The sequence below is a fragment of the Aulonocara sp. 'chitande type north' Nkhata Bay genome, linkage group LG5 (genome assembly GCF_057382095.1).
Source record: "Aulonocara sp. 'chitande type north' Nkhata Bay isolate Kocher_YH1m ecotype deep benthic linkage group LG5, A_spYH_male_GT1.1, whole genome shotgun sequence".
Classification (NCBI taxonomy): Eukaryota; Metazoa; Chordata; class Actinopteri; order Cichliformes; family Cichlidae; genus Aulonocara; species Aulonocara sp. 'chitande type north' Nkhata Bay.
In genome coordinates this window covers 39,818,090-39,839,583 of record NC_141348.1, presented here as the reverse complement: position 1 = coordinate 39,839,583, position 21,494 = coordinate 39,818,090, and the positions used below count along the sequence as shown (strand labels likewise).

The 21,494-nt window shown below is 37.2% G+C and overlaps 1 protein-coding gene across 1 annotated transcript in view; it reads right to left on the bottom strand.

Annotated features, from left to right (window-relative positions):
* The window catches only part of LOC147331286 (A-type voltage-gated potassium channel KCND3-like), a 110,793-nt gene that overhangs the window by 83,055 nt on the left and 6,244 nt on the right, over nt 1-21,494 (bottom strand). The window lies entirely within an intron of this gene.

Sequence of the window (21,494 nt, the reverse complement as noted above, 5' to 3'; positions counted from 1 at the left end):
CAACAACCACAGCGGTGTCCAAACAAGCAAATCAAGAATACACAATAGCATAATGAGACCAATAATAAGTTTAATAGCCCAGGAAGTAAAGGCCTAGAACTATCGTTGAGTTCAGTGCTGAACTTCTGGGTTCAGATGAGACAGGGGTATATAGCTGAAGCTGTGGAAGAGTTAGATTACATAAAACACAGAGGACTCCATAGACAGATGTGCACACAATGACAGAACATTAATGGGAAGCTTTTTTTTGTTTTGCACTTTCTTTTATAATTACAGTAGAATCAAGGCCATTTTTGTTGCCACATGTAGCAAATAATCAATCTGTTGTTGATGGGATATGTGACTTTATCAAGTGGAAAGAAACATTCAGTACTGTGCAAAAGTTTTAGGCAGGTGTGAAACAAATGCTGTGAACAAAGAACGCTTTCAGAAATATAAATGATTTTTTATTTTCCCCAAATATATTCTGCAGCAGGACGACGACCCCAAACATAAAGCTAAAGTCATTAAGAACTATCTTCAGAGTAAAGAAGAACAAGAAGTACTGGAAGTGATGCTATGGGCTCAACATCACCGAGCATGTCTGGGATTACATAAACAGAGGCAGCAGGATGTGAGGAAGCCTACATCCACAGAAGATCTGTGGTTAGTTCTCCAAAATGTTTGGAACAACCTACCAGGCAAGATCCTTCAAATACTGTGTGCAAGTGTACCTAGAAGAAGGCAAAGCGTGGTCACACCAAATATTGATTTGATTTTGAGTTCTCCTTTGTTCATTCTCTGCATTTTGTTGATTGATGAAAATAAGTTACATTTTTGAAAGCATTCTTTGTTTACTGCATTTTTCCTCACCTCCCTAAAACCTTTGCACAGTACTGTATATTCAACGTTTAAGTGATGTAACAGAAGTGAAGACATTGTTTTATAATTTTGACCTCTGACTATTAACGGCTGACCGGGCATCAGCATTGTCAACTGCTCAGTCAGGCAGAAGTGGAACAGCAGAACACACTGTACAGTAGCATAATGCTGCGAAAAAAATACTACACAATCACTCCCAAAAGGGAGTATATGAGTAAATGCTTTTTGATGTAAAGAAGTCTAAATCAGATACGCACTCATTGGCCACTTTCTTTGGCCACTTTCTTAGGTAAAATTCTTCAACTGCTCATTAACGCAAAGCCAATTAGATGTCAGCAACATTCACTGTCAGTGCATTAGGGATGTAGACATGGTCAAGACAGCCTGCTGGAGTTCAAACTGAGCATAAGAATAAGGAAGAATGCTGATTTAAGTTACTTTGAATGTAGCATGCTTCTTAGTGGCAGAAACTGCTGATCTACTGGGATTTTTTCACACAAACATGTCTAGAGTTTACAGAGTGTGGATAGGAAAAGAGAAACTATTCGGTGAGCCGCGTGAAAATGCATTGTTGATGTCAGAAGTCAGAGAAGAATGGCCAGACTGCTTCAGGCTGATAGGAAGGCAACAGTAACTAGAACTCATTATAACCATTATATGCAGAAGAGCATATCTGAAGGCAAAACACAATGTAGCAGATGGGTTACAGCAGCAGACAACTGGTGGTGGTGGTATCTATCTATCTATCTATCTATCTATCTATCTATCTATCTATCTATCTATCTATCTGTCTGTCTGTCTGTCTGTCTGTCTGTCTGAGAGAGATACAGATGATGCAAATGATGATACTGGACAGAGTCACGGTTCATGATTACTCTGTTGCTCACATGAAAAAGGAATATCAATCTTCCAGCTCAAAACTGCAATTTATTATGGAGCGCTTCGAAATGGGTGCAGGGCTTTGAAATTCAAATTTGATATGCAATTTACTTGATCAATTTAGTTCTCCAGTTGGTTCCAGCTTGTTGCTATGTCCTGTTGACCACTCAATAACATTTCAATGGCTTTAAAATTGGTGTTTTAGTTTCTACATGTTTCCTATTGCTTTTTCAAAAAGGAAAATGTATTTTCCTGTTCTAAGAAAAAGGTGAAAGTACAAGGCCAAATGTATCAAAAAGGGGAAAAATGATTAATTGAATAGTCAAACTGCAAAAGACTGAAAGGCTGAGTGTTGGTGGGGCAGCCAAAAAAGCTAAAATGCATGTGCTTGTGTAAGTGAACAGCTATCATGAGATAGTATTTTTAGAAATGCACTGAATCCACATTTTATTGACAGTTGCAACAGTTAAAAAGTACTGTTTAACAACATTTGCTTGTTCAAATACACAAAATTTGCCTTAAATAGACTATCAGCTCAGTTTCACCTCTTTGAGCTGAAACGTTTTCTGTTGGAACATTTTGGAATTCATAAACAAGTTCCACCCAGGCTGGGAAGTCAGCACAGACAAGGAATACAGGTATACATTAAAGGTATGCTTGAGGAAAAATAAATGCCTTGCTGATGCTTATGGCTGAAACTGCTTGGTGCGTCTATGAAGATATGTCATTTGGTCTCATCTGTGGGCCATGCCTGTGTGTATTTCACATTTATCAGTCTACTTTTTAAGCTTTTCAGCTTGACATTTTTAACTATCTAAAAGGATTTAACACAGCTGCATGGTGAATTCAACAGATGCAATTCAACACTTGTCAAAAATATAACAGTCAGACAAATTTCAGCACATGGTCATTACCACTCCTGTCATTACAGATTAGCAGTAGATAAGCAGAACACACCAATAATTACTCATCTGGTCATAATGATCTCTGCAGTGACTCCAGCAGTTCAACAAAGGACAATAACATGCAGGCACCGAATAAAGATCAAAGTTCAGAGATGAGAGAAGCATCAAAAATGAAGACATGTTACTGGAAACAGACAAAAAATCAACATGTTAATTATGAGGGAAGCAATTCATGCTGCACAAAACAATTTTGTTTAACAAGCCGTATTCATAATGATCTTTATGTCTATGCTGAATATAATCAATGTCATTATCACCAAAACAAGAGATTAAGGGCTGTTCTAATCAACACACTTACAGTAAATAAAGAAAAATGAAAATGTCATGAATTAATGTATTTGTGAGCTCTGACAAAATAATTTACAGCCTCATAACGATGCAGTGATGCAACAATCATTAGTCAACAAAATGACGATTAACATAAATAACATTGCCTGAACAGGATGTTTTAGTGCCAGGTGATTAAAAAAATAAATAAATAAAAATGAAAGAACAAGAAGATTACCAAACGATCCTCAGTGGCTGAACATGCCCTGTAACTGCAGTAAATGCAGTTTGAATATGTAATGATGTTTGTCTGACAAACTTTGAAGAGGCTTCTTGTGGTGAAAGGACACATAGAAGTCAGCTTGGTCTGTAGATGCCAACATAATTGGCATCCAGAGCAGCTGGAGAGATGCGACATGTTGAAGTGGCCACAGACAGAGCCGGGCCCCTGTTTGACAGACGATAACAATTCTAAATGGAGGCTCTGACTTTGTAAGAATGGTAATCAAAGCACACCTCAAGGCTCCTGTTTATCTGTTTACTTATACTTTGAATGATATCATAGCTGTAGAAGATTTGAAAAGTAGGCAATACTTGAAAACAGTTAAAAAAAAGCCTAAAGCAAACTATCACAAGATTAAGACTTGTTGGAATTTCATCAAAAAAGCTGTGGTTGTATTGTTTACTAGCCCAGTGGCGTATTAACCTAACCAGCGCAGACAATCTGCAAACATCATGTAAAGGCAGTAATCTGTGAGACACATCTGTTTCATTCTTTAGTATGTTTCCGCTGTTTCATATTTAAAAGTAATGTCACTGTTCACTGGTGGCTCACAGGCAGTTTAGAAAAACAGCACAGCTGGAGACATTAAAAAGCAAAATCAGGCCAGCTGTCAGACTGTCACCTTACAGTCCTTTTATGGCAACTGTTAGTTAGGCCACCCAGCTTCTATGCTCTCAAGGGTTTAAAGGCTTTGACAAAGCGATGGCTTAGTAGCTACGATGTCCAGCTGAGTGACAGCTTTCACATTTTAGCATCATTATACAACTACTGTACATTTTGGTTTGTTAAACTATCTCAAGGGAGCAAGTTTACACTAAGAAAAGAAGTGGTAGTTCACTGTCTCAACAATTAGCTTTCTCTTACATAACTTTTTTGTTGTTGTTACATATCGTGTGGTAAAACAGGTTCATTCCTCATTTTTTTTTTAAATACTTGTTTTGGAATATTTATTACTTGGTAATTAGGGCCAGTGTTTAATGCAAAAATACAAAATGAGTCAACATGTGTATAATTACTAAAAAATGACTTCTGAAATTTAACCCAGTACTTTTGACTAATGACAAACTACCAACATTTATATCAGATGGAGGGAAATTTCCAGGGTAGGGAATGGAAAATGTCAGAGGGGAGGAGTGGGGGAAATAAAAGATTAAACACATCGAACATGTCACAGCTTCACTACTGGAGCTTTTGCAACAACTGCACAAACAAAAATCATGACTTCCTACAGGGTGACATGATGGTTAGCACTGTTGCCTTTTTGCAAGAAGGTATGTGTCCTTTCCATGTGGAGTTTACATTTTCCCTGTGCCTGTGTGGGTTGTCTATGGATACTCTGGCTTCTACCTACAGTCCAAAGACATGATTAGGTTACCTGGTGCTTCCAAATCAGCTGTAGGTTTTAACGGTTGTCTGTTTCTTTATGACAAACTGGCAACCTGCCCAGGATGTTCCTCACTTTTTTTTTGGCTTTCCTGTGGAAGTTCCAACCACTATCCATTATTCATTATTATTATGACCTCAACTGGATCACTCCTATGCAAATACAAAATGAGTCAGTTTACAAATTTTTCAAAAGGTTTTTGACTGAAATTATTACTTTTTCTCTTCATAAGCTCGAGAGCGCAGTGACGCTCCTCACTCCAATAAATTCATGGAATGCTACTTAAATTATGTGTTTGTATTTGATTAACTATTTTGATCTGTGTTCAAATGAATGCTTTCAGAAATCACTAGTGGAAATGTGATAGCATTTCCCCAGTTTATGAAAGCATAGACTGAATAAAAAACAGGTACAGGTAGAAATTATCAGAAAACTCTCTTATTACATGTTAACATCAGACATTGGTTTGCTAATGAGGCCAGATTAAGGTATAATTATGGTAATCACCACTTTGCTTTTTCAAACTGGTGCTTAAATTAGCCAGAAAAGTAACAGAATAAGTAACATTGTCATTCACTTATGATGGCACAATATAAATGCAACACCCCTCTTCCATATGAATATGCTGTTTGTCCTCATTATAACTGATTTAAATGATGTAATGTTGATTACTTTTGACATCCAATCAGAAAGCTTCTTTTACTTCCTTCATGACTTGACTTGCAAGTCTGATATTGAATAAAAAATAACACTTGATTCGAAACATGTATGGAAAACCAACACTGTGTATTATTTAACCATCTGCTGAACTCTGGCTGAATATAAATTGATATTTAAAGGTGAGGTTAAAAAAAGAAGGAACTGAGTCTGTATCCTAGAGGTACATTTGAGATAGTAATGGAAAACATAAATAAACATGCTGGTGTTATTTATAATGTCAGTTAGATATATGCACTGGAGGCTTGGACACACACACACACACACACACACACACACACACACACACACACACACACACACACACACACACACACACACGCCAAGTAACATTCATTTACATCTCATTTAAATTAGCTCACACAAAATTCTACAATCAGACTTTTCTAATTCTCTCTTTGTTTCATGCATTTTATTTTATCTTTAAGGTACGCTCAGTTAACCTTGACGGTCCACTCAGATAATGTAACTGTTCCAGTTCTGTTCCCCTGTCTGCATCCACCTTCACATCACATTGAAGGTTATTAATACATTTTCTTTACCTTTTCTGTGAGCCAAAACCTTGCCAGCTGTGTAGTGAGATAAGGGCCAAGCATCTAAAAATAACGCACTTATTCGGGGTAAAGAGCATGCTGTGTCATTCAAGGTTCGTCTTTGTGTCCTGATACAAACATCTTGAGATAACTTGCAGCGAGCTATACTAGATACAATCACATCTTCTATCCTCCTTGCTCCCTTTTGTCCTTTTCTTTTTAATTTGATGTTCACCTACTTCCTTTTTCCTTTTTGCCTTTCTACTACTTGCTTTCTTTTTCCTACTTTCTCTCATCTATCACTTCCCAATGTCACATTCTTCAGATAATTTTATCTAAAAATGTTTTCAAATTCCCAATCCTTCTTCCCTTTGTACATGTTGATTTTCCCCTAACCTAATTTTACATAATCTTCCTACACTTCCCCTCACTTTGTCGAACTTTGTGTACCAAATTCAATCATATACACTCACTCAGCCAAGTGCAACAGACTGCTCCTACTCTCTCAGAGGGTGAGATCATACAGCAAGCAAAACATGTCATGGACAATTTCACAAACATGCAGAGCAGACAGCCTGACTTTTTTTTTTGTGTATTTTTCACATTAAGTAGCAGAGAAACAAACTTAAACTTGTTTAAAGGAGGCAAACTTGTGCCTTTGTCACAAAAGTTGCCATATGCTATTAAACAGCCATCCTTTTAGTGTTCGGTGTAAGACAATCCATAGCGACAGACAGACAGACATGTCCACACAGTTAAACTGTTAAACCAGTGGTTCCCAAACTTTTTTTGCTAGGCCCCCCTTTGTTTTACAAGAAAAATGTTCGCGCCCCCCCTCCACGCACAAACACATCCTCCAACCACACACACCCATATTTTGCTCGATTGCGGTTTATTTCACACTTCAAACATTCAAACAATTAAGCAAATACAAGTAATCTGCAATAAATTACAGGTAGTAATAAAATAAACTGCTAACTCTTTCACGCTACGTCCACACCTACACGGGTATTTTTGAAAACGCAGCTGTTTCGTCCACACGTAAACGGCGTTTTGAATCACCGAGATTTTTTAAAACTCCTTTTTTGCATTTATGTGTGGACGAGGAATACAGAGTTCATCACGCAACGTCAAAGGTATGTGCCTTTTTTCATGTGCGCCACGTTATTGTTTACATGAGATGAAATGCAGAATGGCAGATAGAGACAAAATACTGTTACTGTTAATCTTACTATCCTCAGGTTTTACACGCTTGCATATACACACGCAGTTACTGTCTCTCCATTTAAAAAGGCAGTGTGATAATCACGGTGTGATTATTTTACGTGTAGTTGGTTTTTTTCCTGTGTAATAATATTCAACATTGCTATCAATACATTTTTCAAAAAATGCCTCTCTGTGCAAAATGGATTTAAAAACATAAACAGCTGTAGGAGACTGTTTGTCCGTGATTTGTACAGGGGGAACAAATCGTAGCAGGATCAGCCTGATATTATTTGTATCCCACTGTAACTTTACTGTATAAAGAGCTAACATCTCCAAAATGTCAGGAGTAGTTAGTCATTACAAGAAGTGTTTGTGAACTAAAAATCAAGAATGTGGGATACTGTTTGTCCGTGATTTGAAGAGCCCAGGGCGCTCCCGACCAAGGGAAACCCAATTCTGCAGGGGAGACCTACCTTGGCACTTGTGCAGGTGAAACCAAAGGGCAGATATGCTTCACCATATTTTCTAGTCTTTGGCTTAGAATGAAGTTGGTTTGGAAACATATTCAGCGATGCTTCACTTCCTGCTTTGCGTTTGTGTGGGCGCCCCATGCTAGCAGTGTCCAAGCAGTTTTTTTCTCCCCCTTTCCCCCCTGCAATGGCTCTGTGGCCCCTCCTAGGGGGCGGGCCCCACACTTTGGGAAGCTCTGTGTTAAACTAACATTTAAAAAATATATTCATTCCAATCCATATGAGTTAGAGCTTATATTTATATTAATATAATTATTATTTATTTAATTTAGATTCACACTGGCATAAAATGGCCTAATAAAAATGTTTACAGCTCCTAGTAAAAATTGTGATCTTCAACTCTTTTACTTTGTAGCAACTTTACTTTGTAAACAAACCACACATATGAGACAACCCATTTTTGTTTAAAAGGAAATTCTGACTTTGTGAAACACACCTAAAACAAATTTAAAAACTATATTTAATTTATGTTTTTCCCAGATTATTCAGAGAAAAAAGTATGAAATCATCAAAAAATCCATCACAATTAATGCTTTATTGCTCGCCCTCAGGCTGTAAGCCTTAGAGGTGCCATACCTCATGGTCCGTACCTCAGGCTGTTGCACCTCTTAGGTCGTGCAGCCTGAGGTATGAACTTCTCTACTGAAAAATATTTTTCATCCAGCTGGTTCCAACTTTCTCATAATTGTAGCTGACAGATCAGCTGTAATTTTTTCCCTTGGGTTACACCACTAGTGTCCCTGCAGCTCGCTAAAAAAGCAATCCCTCCATATTTCTGCTATGACTGGCACATAATCCACCTGGTTTGTCTGTGTTCTTAATTACTGTTTTATCATAGTATAAGATGTGATCCCAGGTGTTATGTTGCCTGGTGCAATGTTACCCAACAGGGCCTAACCCCAGCCAAATAGCTTCACCCACTTTTGGGCTCACCACCGGTAGGATCTCATCTCTTTGGTGGAGGAGGCCCAAGCTTCTAATGTTGAGAGATACAGGCAGTCGGGTTTACGTCAAGGCGTGGCTAAAGAGGGGTGGGTGTACTTCTGTCCAACCATTTTGGTTCGTGTATGTTAGCGTTTCTTCCATGTCCATTTAGGTCAGGGAATGGACTCTGAGCATCATGTGTGCTTACAGGCCAAACATCAGCTCAGAGTACCTGGAGTACTGGAGTCTCAGGGTAGGTTACTGGAAAGTGTTCCATCTGGGAGACTTCAGTTCTCAAGTGGTCATTGAGAGGGAAACCTGGAGTAGCGTGAGGGAGAAATGACCTGCACTGGCTGAACCAGAGAGGTGTATGTTACTGAACTTCGGTGTTTGTTTGTCTGTAACAAATACAAATTTTGACCATGATGGAAGTCATAAATACACTTGTCACCAGGACACGGTAGGTTTAAGGTTGATAATCAATTTCTTTTTTTACTGTGGTCATCTGTGACTGCATGTCTTGGACATTTGGGTGAAGACAGCAGCTTATAGTCTTTATGTCTATATCACAGTTTTAGTTTATAAAATGTTAACATACCGGTAGTCACATACACTTTACACTTGCATGGATCGTCTTCCGTGGCAAACAGCACATGTTTATATGTAGCCTGTAAGTGAAGCACTGTGGCAGACTCTCTGTGGAGTGTTTTGTAACACACTCCCACTTATGACTTATGACACTTAATGTCACGGCACCTCCACGCAAAACACGCAACTTGAATGGAAGTGGGTAGAGAGAGCGTGCACTATAGGTCATGGTTAAAGGAGGCCCGCTGACAGCTCTTGTTTACAGCAGAAAGACTTTTACAAGTAATCTGTCATGAAACAAATTTGAAACCTAAAAATGTAGCGTTTTCAAAATGCAATGACTAGAAAGAAAAGGAAGAACTTTATAATAAGCTTTTGTATAAAGAAGTTTTCAGCTGTATCAATAATCATTTTTATGGCTATATTCAGACTATATGAAGAGAACGTTTTCCCCTCACTGCTTAAAAACTAATAGTGAATGGACTGCAGTATGTTTATTACTGCAGCTCAACTGTTAAAAGCAATCAGGCCTTACTGGCGACAGAGCACAAAAAAATCAGGGCCAGAAAGAAAAAAGAGATGAAAGAAAAGAAGATGAAAGAAAAAAAATTGGAGTCCAGGGACAGCAGAGAACGAGAGTGAATAGTTCAGCCTTTTCAAGCTGGATTTCTATGAAGATAGATAAAGGACTGTTCAGTAATGCCCCAACTGCTTGTTTTAGGCAAGTGGTGTCATAAAAGAACTGACTTTTGAAATAAAAATAACTGAGAAGTTTTTACAGAGCCCGTGAACTGATGGTGTAAAACTATTAGATGTCTAGGAGGGAGAGAAATGGTACAAAAAACTCAGTTTAAGGTTGCAAAACTGTGAATATAAATGTATTAATTCTTTTTTTTTTTTTTTATAAAATGCCGCAGTTGTTAAGACACTCTAGCCAGCACTGAACACAAGAAATATCATTTTGAACAAACTGAAGTAGTTATTACCTTTTACAAAAAGAAAACTGAATGTATCTCAGGGGTTCCAGGCCAAAAACATCCTTTTAGTGGGAGTATACTATGCTTCTCAGCATCTACAAGATGTGCAAGTAAGCAACAGCTTCCCAGTTTTCCACAACTGTTTAATTTCCAGGTTATAACTTTACCTGCCAGTGTTCCTGTCACTGGATGTTTATACCTGGGTTATGCAGAAGTAGGTGGAATTCTTTGACAATATTAAAAAGAAATTTAATGGGTTTAGTGTTACATTATATCTCTGACAAGCTCGTTAGCCTTCTCACTCCTGTAATGTCCTCTAGCTATGGCATTTCATACACCATTGTTTATATCATTTGTATTTAGAAAAGCTCTTGTGAGAACTTACTTTATGTTAGATTTACCTTTAAGGTGGTATTTTAATAGGTTATTGTAAGGTAACATCTTCGAACCAAGGATAATTGCTTTATCGTAGTAAAAAAGCGAATACCCTTCTTCTCTTCTTCTGGTGCATTTAACCTCCTAGGACCTGTGGACATCACATTTTGGGTTATTTAGACCAAAATACTGAATTTTGCTCTACAAGGGCCTGATATCCACTTACGAGGACATTATACTGCCACTGTTCTATCAAAATTTTAAACAAATATCCTCATATGTGGCTCTTATTTTTAAACGTATGCCATGGAAGAGTTCGGGTCTTAGGAGGATAAGCAAACATTTTTCTTAAAAGCATTAGCCTAAAAGTGAGGCTAGTTTTGTACACAGATAATAATGAGGATTGTTAGTATGACTATTAATCCTGCTTCTGCATATATTGCCTCATGATTCATGCAGAAAAAACACAACTTGATAATTGGATGAGCAATTTTTTGTACACTATGCTGTGCTGCTGCTCCACCAGAGAAATGATGTAAGCACACTGCTGGTTAAACATAGTTTGAAAAAAAAAAACCCTTTGCAATGTTACCTGCCAGTTTCTCTTGTTCCCTGCTGTCAAACTAGTATCTGAATTTCATATGGGACGAAGCTTTGGCCATTTTACAATCCCAGTAAGAGAAAGAGAAAAATGTCAGGAGAGTGTAGGGGTTGTTAAGCTTGCCAGAGACCACTATCCTTTGCAAGTTTAATTCCTTTAAAATGAGTTTAGGTGTTAAATGAACCCGTACTGGAGCTAAATTAAATTCCACAGCTATCATTAGAAAGGTTTCTATTAAAGAGCCTTGTGTTGGGAAATTGGCTCCAAGAGCATCTTGGCCCGATAAAGGCAGGAATACTTCTAATTTCCTACTAGCTGCACTCATTTTGACCCCAGGGGTTCTGCAAGGCAGCAAAATAGCCCATTAATTTTGTCTGAAAGCAGACTGCCATAGAAAACTACAACAATCTGTAACAACGTCAGATGATTTGTGTGAAGGAATAATCGCACTTAGAAACTAGAAAGCGCTGCCTCCCAGTTCTGTTTCAGCTTGGCACAGAGATCCTGCATTATTAACAAACGTATGACATTCCACAATTAATTGACATTTATTGCTTTCTAAAATGCAATCCAACTCCCCACTTTTGTTACCAATGATCCATAATTAACTGCAAACACAATTTGCAAGTACTAGGGAAATAGACAGATTAGCATAACAAGCAGAGGCTAGAAATCAAATTCGCATCCCATTTTCTTGCACAGTCATAATCACGTTTCCATGGAAAAACAAAGAATCCTTCAGATAGTACATGCAGTCTTTAAACAACTATAATACTCAGCTTCTTTTACAGACTGTTAATTCAGTCCCAACATGAGAGGCTTTGTTCTTCCCAGTGTTAATTAATCCCTTTACACATAACTGAGTGTTGAACTAAGAAAGGATTTAAGAGTTAAAATCAGGTCTAAGATTGTTGCTTTCTTTATTGCTTTCTTTATCATCACCAAACTTAGTGCTACAGACTTACTCATTATAATTTAACATTACCCTTGGGATCGGTGGTGAAGTTGAGCAATTAAACCTATTTAGATTTTGTGAAATATTCATAGGGTGCACAAAGAATAAGAGTTTTGGAAAAGCTCAAAACAACAAAAATATTTATGTGATCCTATGCTGAAATATTATTAATAATAACATTCAAAAAGACAAACACTGTGTGATCTGAGCTCTTTTTGGGGACGTGTGAATAATTTTGTCAGTGCCTCCTAAGACTACTAAATAAATCAATGAATGTATTTTGCACATTTTGCAAATATCAACCTGCAGGTGTATTGATGTGAACCTGCCATAGTTATGCTGTTGTTTGGTTTACGTAAGAAAACAGCTGGTATGAGATCAGGAAACCATGGTATTATGACTAGGGGATGAGGATGACTGGTTAGAATAGGTACCCCATGGTGAAGGTCAAAGAAACCAGACTTGACTATTGGAAAAGGAAATCTAGCAGTGCAGAGATTGGTATCTTGGGACAGAACCTTGAGAAGTCATTATTGCAACATGGTTTGTCACCTGAGCCATGTGTTGTTATTGCATAAAAAACGAATCCCAGTTTTCATGGATTGCAAACACACATGCTGAACTTTACACTCAAGGCAAACATTTGCAGAGAGGAGCATTGGAGCAATATATGATACACACATATCAGTTATCAAGTCTGTTGCTGTTTATTTGTTTTTTGGTTGAATTTTGCTGTTTTAATTTTACTGATTAAGTGGTCTCCCTCCTTGAAAATGTAATTCAGTATCAATAATTAGCCTTTAAACACAATTAAAGGCATTTGCTAAGTGGAAGTGCTAGTTGGATTGAGGCCACATTATGCATATTATTATTGTATTAATATTTGTCTTTCACAAAACTGCCCACTTTCCAACTGACACACTAGTTTAAGAGGTACTTTGTCACTGCTGGATGAAAACCACACGGTGGTACCTTCTTGCTTTTTTAATGAATTGACACTGGTTATGTTGTTTGTGTTCTGCTGTTCAAGTGTGACTTGCCAATGCAGTGCCACGGAGACCCGGTTCCTTTCTGAGATAAAAAGTTATTCTGGTGCCTGCCATTGCAAATTTTTCACCAACCCCACCACACCTTACAGGTTGGACCTTATAGGCATACATTTGTTCATTTGCTTTCACTTGAGTCAGTTTGATCGAGGTTTGAACTCAAATAACCCAATTTAAGTAATGTGTTTGCAGAACCTTCCTGAAAAGTTTCACACGCACCTTCACTTATATATCAGCCAACGTCAGATGCTGGACTGAAGGTAACCAGTGGAAAAAAAATTAATTCCCACCTTCACGGACAAATAAATTTACATTAGGCAATCCTTCATGGTTCTACAGTGTAATTTGAGCCTAATGGACACACTGAAAAATTAATCCCTATCTTGATCGATGATGAAAATAATGATTAGTTTCCTCTTCAGGTCTGCATGCTTATGGTTGTGTGGTTTAGGAATTTGAGCACTGTATTAAAAATAAAAAACTGAAGCAACGTCTATGACAGGAGTGACTTTGGCGAGTTTTGTTTGTCTTTCTCAGCCTATTCATTTTTCCCAATACTAGAACAAAGAGCGCTTTTGAACAGGAAGCACAACTCATCTGAACTCTCTAGTCCTGCCTTTGGCCCCTAGGCCCAGTCTACTTTATCTAATAGAGATGTTGAGCAGAGAACACAGAGGGAAGCGAGCTTAAAGTCTCTCTGAAGAAAGAAGCAGATTATATATAGCCACTGATTAAGGCAGAGATGGGAACATGACCTACATGCATAACAACATTTTCTCTCACTTTCTGCTACAGAACAAGCCTCCGTCCAGGACCAGGACTCTACAACTGGGAGAATCAATCTAATTATAACACCAGAGTCAGATTTCAATGCACACCTCATTAATATTTCTCTCATTATTGGGTTAATAATGTTTTTAGAGGTGTGGGAGACTTGGGAGAGATGATACCTCACCAGTGAACCTTTGCTTTCAGTGCACCTGTCATGCAGGTAAAAATGACTGCTTTCATGCATTGTGTCTGGATCATGTATCAGATTATAGTTGAAACTGCTAACTCCCTTTCACACACAGTGCATGTGCTCTCAAAATAGCTCTTCCCCTGGGAGACTCATGGGGGATGAGGGGAGGATGGGGGAGAAAAAGACAGTGGGAGGGAGAAAGAGAGCGGGAGAGAGGGATTTCTCCTTCCTCATCAATCTTTCGGATCCTGTCCCACTGATGCCGGTGCCCGCGTTTCCGACAGCGCCAGCGTCGGCAGGCAGCGGCAGGCAGCAGACCTTGCTGAGATTCAATCCAGATTCTTTTATCAGCCACCTGAGGTTGATTTAACACCCCTGTTCCTGGACAGTGAAAGTGGCTGATTATACAGCCAGTCAGTCCCTTTCCCCCCTCATCTCCCTCAGCTCCAGCCCATTACCCAAAACTGCTGTGCTGTGCTGTCTGGGCTCATGAAGACGTGGAGAGGGCGCAGGGAGGCAGGTCATAAACCCGACAAGATCAAAGGCAATAACTACTTATGCGTGTAAATGAATCAAAATCTGAATGTGCATATATGCTCTTTGGGGTTATAATTTAAATGCGGCTGATAAATAATTGACAGACTCAATTATTGGCTATCAACATCAAAGACTTTGATTTTTTTGTTCTTGTTGCAAAAGAAACTGGTAACTGAGTATTTTTTATGCAAATCTTAATGGCTTTTTTAAAAATTCCAACCCATAACATAATAGCCCACATCCAATTTTTTTGTAAAGGTGCTTGTTGTTTTGTATATTGTGTTTCTGGACTTTGTAGCAGTCTCACAGAAATATGATCGCTAACCAAATTGAATGCAGTAACCATTTCACCTTATGCTGAACTATAAGGGTACTTCACTGAATAAGTATATTCATCATTAGAATCACTGTGTTGAAGCTGGGCATGAGCTGTGATACTCAAAAAGTTGTGTATTTCTAACGTGACAATGTGGTTGTTGAAAGATGTCGGAATAGATCTAATAAAAGACAAGTTTAGAATTTCAGTGGTTTTGAAGCTGTTTCAATCTAGGGAGAATATTCAGACCCCCTTTGTTAATGTTTCTTTTACAACTTTGAGAAAATATGCAGCTTTAGGTTGTATGAAGGCTAAAGCTGAAATTCTATCAGAAGGTTTAGACTGAATGTTTTTTATATGGTATAAAGTGTGTGGTTAGCTAGTGTAGATGGGTGTTTGCTTGCAAGTTCAATGGTAACTTTATTGTGCCCAATGGGCAATTGATTTTCCTTATGTCCACACATGATCCAACCCCCCCTCCCCCCTCAAAAAACATTACCTACATTACCTAAAGATAAAAATAAAAATAAACTTACAGCAAGAAACTTTTTCATATCAATATCTGCTAAAAGCATTTTTTTGATAAATAAAAAATGGAAATACAAACTTAAACTGATTTGAAAACAAACACTTTAAATGGTTTTTATAGCATTTATAACATATAAATAATAAAACACAGACAAGCAAATATAAACGAGCGCAGATAGATTTTCTCAGAAATCAAACAGACCAGTTCAAACAGAACTCAAGGGAATAAAAAAACAGTGTTAGATAAAAGATTTTCTTCTCCAGAGCTTTTTATATGCATTGACAGATGGGATATTGGTGACCTCATCACCTGAGCATATGTTCCTTCAGTAGGTGAACAGACTGACAGGCGACAGGCAGGAGGGAACACTGCGCCTCATGAAAGGCTGGTGAGTTTGTTCAGTTGCAGTTGTACTCATATGTACATATTTACCCATACTAATTGAAATATAAGAAGCTTTAGAGAGTGGGGGGTGGGTGATGTACAGGCAGAAACATTTGAACTACTTTCACCTGACTTGCTTTGATTTTATAGGTGTGGGTGTAAGCTGTAAAAACAAAGGGTGTACTATACTGTGTCTTTGCTTGTTTTTTGGTTCCCCTTTTAAATATAGAGTTTTTGTTAGAAGTTTACATCATGACCTTATATGTATGGTTATTTATATACGGTTAAATGTAAAGGTTATTTGGCACTTTTTTATAATTTCTTTAAACTGTTCTTTTTTCAGGGTGGATTAGCTGTACAGCATACATTTTCAATGACTCTAACAAATAATAATTGGATGCACAAGTTTGAATTTATTTTGAATTTTCTGTAATCCACACAAGTATACATAAAGTCTCTGATACATACACCCAGTAATATAAGGTTAAATGTTCATTCGCAAGGTGCAGGTCAGATCAGACGATTTTAGTAGCCAGCAAGACTTTGGGCATAATTCTGGCTGGATATTTGACTTGATGAATCAGTAAAGTTTATTTAAGTTTGATAGTGTGTTGCAAAGAATGAGGTTGGGGCTTTGGGAAAGCCATTCCAAAACCTTAGCTTGTTTTATCATGAGCATGGCCCTAACCGCACCATACTTGAGAGTTGGTACAGAGTTCTTAGGTTTAAAGCGTCACCTTTACACTTCCAAACATACCTATTGTAAGGCAATTGGCTTGTCCATATGGGCGGCAGCAAATTTCAGTCAAGCTTAAAGGTGTCAATTTGGAGTAGAATCTTCCTTTGTTGGGACCCTCTCAGTCCACAGCAATTCAAAACTTGTTTCATTGTGGACAGTAATGCTGGTATTCAAGCAGTTTGCAGTTCATGGAAGGCTTGGTAGATCCTGAGTTGTTCCTGAACATCCTAACCAATTTCCTCTCATGTGAGGGTGACCATTTGGGTGGCGATAAACTATACTTACATGCAACTGTTTGTACAGATGATCCTCAAATCTGCAGTTGGATAGAAATGGCTTCAAGCAACCTTCTCCCAACTTGTGTAGATATATAGTTCTCCTTCTTAGAGCCTCAATGAATTCCATGGAATGTCCCATTGTTCTGAGTGTTACTCATAAATTTTGTTGGGTCATTAAAATATTAAGTGCATTGATGTCTTGTGATCTGGCACTATATAAAACTAAACTGAATGAAATTGAAATTGGTCAGTCTAGTGTGTGCAGACAAACAAATTGCTAGTTGTAGTCAACCATGACCACTAACGAGAAGCTAACAGGCCTTGGCCTTGGCAAATTAAAAGACACTTTAGAACATTCAGCTCCACTTATTAAAAGTTGAAATGATTGTATGTGTATATTTGAGCCTATACGTATAGTTGACCCTGTGTGGATTACAGAAAAAACAAAATAAAGCCAAATTCTAGTTGTTTAAAGTCATTAAAGATATATGCTGTACAATCATTCCACCCTCAAAAAAAGAAGATTTCAAAGAAATAATTAAAAAGCCCAAAATGACCTTGATGAGTTTGTGAATCTATTCTGATATATGTCTACTTTATGATGTGTACTACTGCACACATGCAGCCCACCTCAACATAGGAGAGAATGGTGAAGTGATTATGATATTACTCAAGCTGAATACAACTCTTATAATATTTTAAGATTTACTATATACTATATTATACACTATAAATATATACAATATACAGTAAATTACACAATATAATATATTTTACAATATTGCAACGGATCTCAGTGTTACTTTGCCTAAAAGCACAGGGGACAATGACTCAGATTAAAATGAATCTTTTACTTACAGAGTCAATAATACTGAACAGATCTTTTTCAGGTAATTATACAAAACCCTATGGTATAAACTATGGTATGAACTGTATGGTATAGTTTAGCTTTATACTGATCTATACCCTGACTTTAGGGCTGTTCGATATATCAATATATATCAGATGATGATATAAAAACATCTATCTTTCATTTTACGCTATCGTTTGTTTCGTGGTGTCGCAAAATAAACTGTTTACGGCAATATTTTTTCATCGTTTTGATGGTCACTGTAGTGGCTATATTAATTTCGTAAAGTTCTCTCTTTCTCTTATATTTAATATAACCACACTATGGACAGACAAGTGCCTGTTTTTATGCGTTGTGGTTAGCAACAACGACGGTAACAGCATCGCGTGTCCGCTTGTTTATGTTCCACATAAACCTTTCACAATAAAGCTCAAGATCCTGTTGAGACCTTTCAAAATAAACAGAATCACGTGAAAGAGCAGATCATTTACGGATGAGAATTTAAAAAAGAGCCGCCAGGTGTTAAAAAATAAACCTTAGACTCAAACGTTAGAACAGGCTTTTCCCCGCAGCACGCTGTGTAATAAATACTCACAAAGAAAACTGCGGCCTTTACAACTTATGTCTAAAAATATATCGTTTCATGCATCGGTTAAAACACTCGACTCCAGCTACATGATGCGCAGCTGGAAACACTTCCCGCAAGTCGAGCTGCCCGAGATTCACATAATTTACAGAAAATGTTAAATTTTTGTGATTTATATCGTTATCGACGATAGAATTCTTATATCGGGATATGAGATTTTGGTCATATCGCACAGCCCTACCTGACTTCATACATTCGATTTGCTGCAGAATTATTTCCAACAGTATCCAATGTTAGTTTTTGTAATAGGTATTGAATTTCAGCCCTTGAATTCAGCACTTACAAAATGATGCGTGTGTTTGCTTTGAACGCGCATCAATTGATAGTTTTCCCAATTACAAATAACTGTCCTTGGGTAGTGATGAGGCTCACTTTGTTAGAGCTGTAGATAGACTCTCAGTGTCACTGCCTATTGTGCATCACACATAATGGGTCTTTGTGAAAACACATTGTTCAGGTTTACAATTTACATAATGCTTTCACCTTGGCATTTGTATCCTTTAGTATGTGTGATACAAAAGAAAGCACTTGTACCACACACAGCAAACCACACAAATATTGCACAGGTAAGGTCAGGCAGTCTGTCTGGCTTTACACAGCACAGAGACTAACAGGACTATTATGGTCCATGCTTGTCTTTCGCACAATACTGTATATACAACAAAACAGAAAAAAGGCTGTTTGCCACAAGTCAAGCTGGGAAATGTCTAGTTCAGGAAGTTTTAGGTCGACTAGCAAAACATGTCATTTGACTCCTGACCAGGAATCTAACCATACTTTATTTAATTTCATTTTAGTTTAGGAAAAAGGCAGAAGCTCGTGACATTTGCAGTGTAGTTATCTGTAGTAATCTGGTGCAGCATGACAGCTCCCACACATGCTGTCCAATCCAGTATTTATGGTTTTCTCAATGACTCAATGATAAACAGCATAATTATTTTTGAAAATAAAAATTATGTCACTAAACATAAATATTTGTAGTTTCTAGACAATATAAATCCTGATAGACGGTAAAAAGCCATTTTTCTATAAGGTTTTAAACTCTATGTATAAAACAAAACTTCCACATATAAATTAAAGCCATTCTTTGGTTCATCCAGCAGCACTAATATCTGCACAAACAATATCACTTTCACCAAACGGTACAATTCAAAGTCCTAACTAAAGCTAGGATATGGCTTTTGTAGTCAAATAGATAAATAAAACAAATGGTTAAAGTGCAACGTTAGTTACTTTGCTTTGAATTAGAGATGATTTCCTGTAGTGAAATCATCTCTAATGATGATTGCATCATCTCTAATGATGATTTCACTACAGTGTCTTTCGTCTTGAACTCATCTAACCTTGTGCCTTCATCTCGCTGGGATGTAGGAACAGGTCATGGTCGGTCAAGCTAATGCTTGTGATTCCTCCAAATATGCCACTTTGCATTTCAGAAGCTCCCCACAAGTAGCTCTGCTAAAAGTACACTGATGGAAGCAACGGCAACCTGCACAGAGCTGATGAGCTGGGCAGCAAGTCAGACACATGAACAGCATAGAACATCTGGTCAGTTTAAAAAGAAATGTTATGGAAATGTAGACTTCATTTCAAAGAAGATCTCAGCAAGGCGGCATTTCTCTATGAGGATGGCCAACTCAATAACAAATGGTAAGCTGACTGGTCTGCAATAGGATGTTACACAAACTTTTCTGCTTAACGCTTGTTTTAGAGAATAAGAATATCACAATTGTCAGATTTCATAATTTCTTGTCTAATCTAATCAGATCATTACAGCAGACACAACCAGTGTCACCTTGTGACAGTGTCACTCTCACATGTGAGGCCTCCTGTTCTTAATCAATACAGAAAAATTAAAAGGGGAATTCGTAGTTCATAGCACCTATTAGCTTTATTCCTTGATAGGAATAAAGATCAGTGTAGGTTAAAGTAATTTAATGTTGTAAATACAATTCTTAATGTCTATTTATTAGGTTTATAAATATGTATAAATAAAAATTTATTAAGGCTAGTAGGCTACCCCCCAGCAATCGGGGCTGTACAACATAACTATATTTATCAAATGATGAAAGAAAAATGTCTATCCTTGTGGTCATTATATAAAATTATAAATTCACTACATTTACAGACATTATTGTAATAATTGGTTAAAGAATTGGTAAAATTTCAGTGAGTAAGGCATTTTTTTAGAGTTTTTCCTTATTTTTTAAGTTGATCAAATATTGTAAAAGAGCTGAAATAATTAATGAAATGTAGAGTACATATGTATTTTTAATAAATGTTCAAAAAGTTCTCGATTCTCACTTGTTGATAATTAGAAAATACATATCTTTGCGGTCACATAAATCAAACAATGTAAAATCCAACCCATCAGTTCTAGTATAGTAATAGCATCTTTCAATGTTTCTCTAAAAAAATCCAACTCATAGAAGTTTCAAAAATATTCATAATAACTGGTTACCACCAGTTATTGTGAATATTATTATCTTAAGTCCATTTTTCACAATTTATTAAATTCTTGAAGACTCATATAAACTTTGTCTTTTTATCCTGAAGTTTAGAGTCCTGCATTGCTTTCACTGAAATCACATGAGGTGGGAATCTTTTCACAGTTGCTGTGGAGAGAATGAAAAATGACAGAGGCCAAAAATGTTTTCAATACATATAAAATGTAGGTATTCCTTTTAGACAGACTTAAAACGATAGGCATTTCCTTTAACGCGTTTCCTGCTCACTTGAAAGTTTTTTATAGTCAAAAATACATTTACATTACCCATGTGAATCACAAAAACCATTAAAATTATTTTGTGTCATGTCATTTCTTTCCAAAAGCACATTTTCCATTTACATACATAGCATTATCTACAAAGAGAGCCTGAGGGAAGAATGCATTTTTAGGAATTTGTAATTATTCTTCAATTCTGCTTCTTTAATAGAGTAGTACACTCGACCAAACTTCGGGAACACTTTTAAGTTCACCTTGCCATTCATGGCACAGAATCTCAGCGAGCTCGAAGGAAAGATTAAGAGCAGAGTGGAATCATAATAAAGGTGACAGAGGATGCCTCATGGGACGCTTTGCCTCCAGGCGTACAGAAGAAAATCTCACTTTATAATGCAGTTAAATTATTTCACGCTTGCAAAGCATTTTTTAACTGAAGCT